The sequence below is a fragment of the Seriola lalandi genome, unplaced genomic scaffold (genome assembly GCF_002814215.2).
Source record: "Seriola lalandi dorsalis isolate HSWRI2012SDOR001 ecotype SW California unplaced genomic scaffold, Sedor1 jcf7180002054606, whole genome shotgun sequence".
In the NCBI taxonomy this organism is placed as follows: Eukaryota; Metazoa; Chordata; class Actinopteri; order Carangiformes; family Carangidae; genus Seriola; species Seriola lalandi.
Window position 1 is genome coordinate 1875359 of NW_019525159.1, and position 6000 is coordinate 1881358.

Genomic DNA, 6000 nt, shown 5'->3' on the forward strand with positions numbered 1-6000 from the left:
CAACATGGGGCGTGTGTAGCTCTACATTGTTAGGACCAGTTTGAGTTTTATACCTTTTGGGAAAGTGACTAAATTTTGACTAGTTCTCACTTTCTGACAAACCTTCAAAGAGTTGTTTGAGGGTTAAGACTTAGTTTTAGGGTTGAGAATAGAATTAGGCTCAGGTCAGGGTTAGGCCTTCACTTGTGATGGTTAAAATCAGGGTAAAGGGCTGGGGAATTATCTGAATGGCATTAACTTAACGACGGGCCTCCACAAATATTGTAAAAAAAGATAAGAATGTGTTTGTGTTTGTGTGTCTGCTTGTGTGCACGTGTGTGAAGGAGAGAGAAAGAGAGAGAGAGGATGAGAAAGTGACCGTATAACTGGGGAATCAAGTCAAGAGATGTGACGCATCAACAGACCCACCGAGAGCAAAAACATCCACATCCAGGAATCAACTTTCATCAGTACATTGTAACATCAAACATATTGTTGAATAAGAGGAATGAACATCGACATAATGTCATCAATAGGGTTTCCTTTAAATTCATTCATGACATTGTATGAGTGGTTAGTTTATATGATTGTAAACGGTGTCAATTTATTAAAAATGAGTAATTAAAATAAATAAAAGTTGGCATGTGATTATGCTGCAACGTCTGCAAACGCCTATTGTCAGTGTGAAGCAAATTAAAACACATGTTCGGCTGCCCTGTTTGTGCAGGAGGTGAATGCTTAATGTTCAGTATATTTTACTTTTCCCCAGTGTCATGCCATGCGGTGGTGGCATAGTCCTTCTTTCATACTGTACATGTGTACTGTCGTCTAACTGATGCAGTTGTAATGATTCACCTCTAGGTGGCATTAGTTGGCTAACTTTGTCCACTGGAAATGAACACTGTAATACAGAGGGCATAAAAACGATGACATCATGGTTTTCTCCTCTTGTGGGGAAGTCGGTGTGTATATGTGTGAGATATGTATGTGTGTCTGTTTCTAAACAAGCATACACAGCTGAATGTAATATCAGCTTAATAGCCACATGTTGTGTGTATGATTCATCCTGTATGAGAAGTCTTTGGATCTTTGTGCAAGTTAATCATATCGGATTTCTTTTCCATAAGGTAATTTAGAAGGGGGCTCTGGCTTCACTTGACATTTAGTTTACCACATTCTGCTCTGTTTGGATTTCATCTTGACATTGTCTCGCTACCTAGCATCCGGTGCATGTCTCCTCTGTGCGTGTGTAAGCCAACGCAGAGCTGTTTGCAGGTGACTCACACCCAACACACACCCATGCACACGCCATAGGGAGCAGACTGGTTCACGCCGCCACCCCCCACCCCAATCAAGCATCTAATTACCTTACCTTCTGAAATTACTGCAGGCAACAACAATACCAGAGGCAAACATGTGTGCACACACGCATGCACGCACACACACACACACACACACACACACACACACACACACACACATTTCATATATATATATATATATATATATATATATACATGCACTCATGAACATACACACACACACACACACACACACACACACACACACACACACACTCATATCACACACAGACACACAACAAAGCCACAAAGCCCCCTATACGTGCCACCCATAACAAGCACCACAGCCCCAATGAAAAGAAGGCACAATCAATAGCAGACGGTCCCTAGTGGGCCTCATCGATAGCTAAACGTGAGGAAGAGCAAAATGTCTCTTTTCCCTCTCTTCCAAACACCTCACTATCCATCCTTCTCTCTCCCCCCTGCCCAACCCGTGGTCTTCTGGGGATGTAGAGATGTATGAGGAGGAGGAGAAGGGGTAGACTGCAGTGGATCGCTCTGGCAAGCCCCTCTGAGGTAGCTTGAGGCAGGATTATTAGCTTCTTATTGATGTCATCGACCTCTTGGGAGGGAGGGGAGTCCATCACTCTGCTCCTCTTTTCCTCTCTTTTCTCTTCTTCTCCTGGCCGCAACTGCTGCTGCTGCTACTCTGAAAGGCACATACGTATATTGCATTAGAGACGAGCGACACAACAACCTGCTCCTCCACACACACAACCACTCGCTCTCTCTTTCTCTCTCTCTCTCTCTGTCTCTGTCTCTGTCTCTCTCTCTCTCTCTTCGTATTTGTGTGTGTCTCTGTCACACACACTTTTACTTGAGACTGTCTTTCTACTTGGCTGGGTCTGTCGGGAAAGACGGCTGCCGTGTTGCAAAAGCTTTCCCAGAGATGAGGTTCTTTTTTTCTTTCTTTTTTTTTTTTACCTTAAACCTACTGATGCAATCAAAATAGAGGCTTAGTTGTCCAGTTTATGATTAGGTCATACTTATATGTATATACCTATTTGTATGCATGCATCCGCGTTTGCCCAATACTGGACTTACATGGACCTGTCACTCTTTCTTTGGCTCCTATTCTCCCTCCTCTCTCAGCTACCTGCATCTTTCAGTGGCCTCTCTCTGGCTGCCTGACTGTTTGACAGGACATGTCATGTCCCTTTCACATCAATCTCCTCATTATTAAGCCAGAGGGGGATTTTGTTACAGTGTGAAATTACCCCTTCTTTGAAAAGACCACTAGCAGGACTGAAAAGAAACACAACTAAATGGCAGAAAAGTAGACTGGCATGTCTGCCCTCTCCTTTGCTTAGTCTGTGTGGCTCTGTCAAAGAGGAGAATGGGGAATAAAGTATTTCTTTGTGCATGTGCCAAGTACTGACATTACCATTGACTAGTTAAGGATTTGGGGAAAATAATACCTGAAAGACTGATCCTATCAGACAACGGTGGATAGTTATCTGGGTATTTCCTAAAAACATGTTAAATTTGATGCACCCGGACAGAGAGAAACTCACCTCTTATAGTATCTATCCGTGCAAATAGTTCCACTTAAAACTGTTGACGATTTTGTGATATCTACCTCCTACATCCAAATGAAAACGACATTTAAAAAAATATAACTGCAATATTTTTTTCCAGATGCAGTGTTTAATTCTGGATAATTCTTTGATAAGTCAACTGTTGTAACAGGGACTATTTCTTCAGTAGGTAGAAGTTCTAATAAACTTCTATTCACTTCCATTGTATTGCTATTATTATTATTATTATCATTTTATTATTGGGTTTATTTTAGATTGGGTCTTTTTAGCAATAGAAGGAATTTCACCTGTAAAAACCTGTAGTTAACTTGCTTATGCATTCATCAGTTGCATGTATCGCTAAATTTGTTGATACTTCATTATCTCAAGTGGTCTGTAAGATACTCAGTTAGTATGTTTTGCATTTGGAAGGAAAGGTTTGAGGTTTACTCCCTCTCAGACTTGGCTCGCTTTAAATCTGGTCTTGACTTGAATGCGACTGGAACTGGTTTTGTAATTGGCTTGGACTCGACTAAGGTGGTCTTGCTTACAGGCCTGGAGTGTGCATGCAAATACACACACGCACACAGATACTCCCCTGTTTTAGTGCCAGAGAAAAATACCTCAGTGGATAAATAAATAAGCTTACGCCTGTGGAGCTTGCCAGTGGACCTATGTCCCGTGTTGCTGTGACTGAATTATGGCAAACCTTTTGAACAAATTGGTTGTGAGTTTAATGGGTCAGAATGCTGTCATTCTCTCACCATAACGCACTACTGCAGCTCCTCGCAGGGGCGTGTCTAGAATTTTTTCAGGAGGGGCAGGAGGGGCTCCGAGGAGCAACAATGTGTCTGCACCAAAACGAAAGAGGTGGCAGCGTTACACAGCATAAAAATATATATTTGCAAAGGGTGGGAGGAGCTTGCTTTTTGGGGACTTTTTTTTTAACCAGTGCAGTATCCAGTTATTAGTGGAGTGAACATAATCATGAACACAAGCCAAAGTATGCCCAGTGTCTAGTAGCATGCAGCCAGCATTTTCCCATTCTATAGGCAATAATCTACCACACAGCATAATTCACACATTTTAAAAAAAAAAAAAAAAAAAAAATGTTTTGATTCCAGAGACATCTTTTCAGTACCAAGGAGAGTGCAAGCTCCTTTAGGTCATCAAAGAGATGCATATAGACCCTGTATGACTTGTACCTACTATGTTGTAGTCAACATTTGGTCCATAAAACCTTATTGCATCAGCAGGAGTGCAGACTTGTCCTTTTTGCTACAAATTGACTGCAGTGACACTAAATCAGAAAGAAAGATCCAAGCCCTAGCCCAAGCCCAAAAATCCCCTGTTACTCATCTAGCCTATGTGCTTTGACAATGAATGATACAAAGGCAGCATTGGTAATCACTCCATTATAGGATAGGTTTGCAATTTGCAGAGACTGTCTAAAAACAATAGTCAGGTGCCCATCTGAAATTGTAAAAGATTTTGTATGTTGTAATCATTCCTCCTGTTTATATTGGCCATTAAGAGATACCTTGGATGGATGAAATCCACAGTCTTTGCGCTGTGGTTTCACCAAGTATCAAGTAACTTTTCTTTTGATATTTCATTAAGACTATTAGTCAAAATAACAGAGCACTTGAAAACAAATATATACACATTTGTTAGATTCATCAAGTGGTAAGGACACAAGAAAATTTCTACACAGAGCATGAAATCCCAGTGTTTGTTATATCATTAAATCATAACTGAAAACAAGTTTTATTTGCTCATAATTGTGTTTTATTCCCTTTCTGTGTTGGCTTTGTTATTGTTGGCTAAGATTGCTGTTTTGTTACACACAATAAAACGTAAGACAGTAATAGTGTAATTGACATTGCTGGCAATGTCAGGTCAAGTTAGCAGACAGAGATGACACACCTGAAAAACAATACCTGCTGTTAGAGGGTTCTCCAGTGACATGGCAATCCCCCATCCACCTCTGGGTGAACCACCCTCCCATCTGTCCCCTGTGTCCATTTTCCTGGAAGTTCTTTTGATAAGGTTCCTAGAAACAGCCCATTGGTTCCTCTGTTAACACCATTAGCGTTAAATGATTTGAAGGGTCCCATAAACGCATTCGTGTGCGCACGCACACACAAACATACACACACACGCACAGTTAGGTCACCATTGATGGTGTCCTGTGTGTGCTGACTTAGACTCTTTACAACCAGTGGTGATCATCTTATAAATCAATACTGTGGGCCAGCTGGCCAGTGTTTTCATGTATTAGCCTCTGAAGATAGACAGTAATATGGTCGGCTTAGACTAGACAAACAGATTAATACATTAAAGAGGTCACAATGGCCTCCCTTGCCTTCTTGTAAGTCACGACAGGCTTCCACGAAAGTGAAAGGTCCAAATAGTATTTTGGTGCCAGTGAGTCTGCCCGGCCCAAATGACGTCAAGGCTTGGAATTTGCGGCTGGAGCTGTTGCTGATGCTCAGTGGCCTCGCTGCTCACTGATCTTGTCTTCTTCTCAAAGCAGGGGGTGATTACATTTCAGCTCAATTTGTTCAGTATCGATAAGGTCAATGCAGATGAATCGTGGCATATTTGTGAAACGGTAAAACCATGTGTTATTGTAACCATAGGGGCATCACCAGTTCCTGAAAGCGAATCTGTCGTGACTGCACATAAACTGTCTTACACTGTTACAGTCAACGCTCCAGCAGGACCGTCTTTGTCAAAACACTTGCTTTTCAAACATGAAGCATAGACCAAGATTAGGTTTGTTACTTACTTTCACCCCGCCAACACATAATGTATATGGATCTTTAGTGTTCTGGGAAATGCATGATCTTTAGTTAATCAATAAAGTATAGGGTATCCTCCGCTTTTCAGCTGTGGCTGATCTAGTAACTGCATTGAGTATTCTCTCCTGGGCCTTTCCATATGTCTCTACAAATCACTAAAGGATTTTCCTTACTGACCCCAGCCGTTTTTTTTTTTTTCTTGCAACAGCAGGACATAATGCTGTCTCCACCACCACACACTTGACATTTCATCACTTTACATGCATTAGCTAACTATCACTTTTTCTTGCTTTTCTCTAAATCCTCATCCCTGTTTTACCTCCTGTCCCCCCCACCCAC

The 6000-nt window shown here is 41.5% G+C and overlaps 1 protein-coding gene across 1 annotated transcript in view; it reads left to right on the plus strand.

Moving 5' to 3' along the window:
* astn2 (astrotactin 2) overlaps positions 1-6000 on the plus strand; it is a 253457-nt gene that overhangs the window by 205564 nt on the left and 41893 nt on the right. The window lies entirely within an intron of this gene.